This window comes from Rattus norvegicus, chromosome 4 (genome assembly GCF_021556685.1).
Source record: "Rattus norvegicus strain SHRSP/BbbUtx chromosome 4, alternate assembly SHRSP_T2T, whole genome shotgun sequence".
NCBI lineage: Eukaryota > Metazoa > Chordata > Mammalia > Rodentia > Muridae > Rattus > Rattus norvegicus.
The window spans coordinates 180,156,642-180,158,027 of record NC_141537.1 but is presented as its reverse complement, the minus strand read 5'-3'; positions in this window follow the sequence as shown (position 1 = coordinate 180,158,027).

Here is a 1,386-nt window from a genome sequence, read left to right as displayed (position 1 = left end):
TGAACCTAGTTCCACACCTGACTACTATAAAATTTTGTTAGCATTTATGAAACTCATTTCTGCAGAAATTATACCAGTGCAGTCTTGCCAGTGTCTGTGGTCCTGAGGTGCACATGACCTTAAGACCACAAACTTGCCAATCTTCGCCAATCTGACAGGTGACATATATAAAAATATACATACATATAAATCCAGAATAAATTGGAGACCATGATAACGACGTACAATGTAGATTGGTCTACATATAAATCCCGAAGACATTGATAACTACATACACTGTAGATAGGTCAAATGTCAGAAACACTGGTGAAATTCAGTTAAAAATGCAGGATGCTGTGAAAAATATGGATCAGTACCGCCTTCTAGTGGTCACTGGTTGGAACTCAATGTCTCTGCAAATTACCAGTCTGTAATTCTTAGGATTTATTATTGTTTGCTCAATTGTGAATAATGATATATTATTATATTATATAACACACTATCATGTCATAATTTGAAAAAATATTCGAATTATGTTGAAATAAGTCAAATTACTGTGAAAATATTCAAGTTTTAAAACTCATACTTTTATTCTAGTGTAACTGGATAGTTTGTTTTGGATTTTTAGAAATGGAATCTTGGTATAGCAGGCAGGCTAGGCCTCAGATGTGCAATTCTGCTGCATCAGCCTCTAAGCCTGTGGTATCACAGGGGTATTTCACTACCATACTCAGTGAGAACCTGGCTTTTGATGGGGTGGGGGTGATTGAGGATAAAACAGTTCCTAAGGGCTAGTGAGCCGGTTCTGTGGTTAAGGTCACAGGCTGCTCCTTCAGAGGACCCAGGTTCTGCTCCCAGGACCCATTGTAGCTGGAAAGTCTCTTTTACCATCTGTAGCTTTGGCTCCAGGGGACCCAGCACCTCTGGTCTTGGATGGCATCTGCATGTGAATGCACACTTCTACACACACACACACACACACACACACACCTATACATATCAAAAAAACAAATAGATTTCGCAGGGCATGGGGGCACATGTCTTTAATTCCAGCACTCAGGAAACAGAGGTGGATGGATCTCTGTGAATTTAAGGAAGGCATGGTAAGATACAGGTCTCCAAAAAACAAACAATAACAACAAAAACCCAATAAAACCTCAACACACAAACACTCATATGAAAGTCTGTACTGTTTACATGTTTCCCTTGTCGGTTTGTGTGTTTTTATTATGTTAGCCTCAGAATCCATTCATCTTGCACATGAAATGCATTTTGTAGAAGATAATTTTAAAAGTCAAACGGAGTGACTTCCAGCACAACCAGGGATATGTAGAGAGACCCTGCTTTGAACAAACAAAGTGTAAGGATTTGGGGGATGGCTCAGTGGTTAAGACCCTGTGCTGCTCT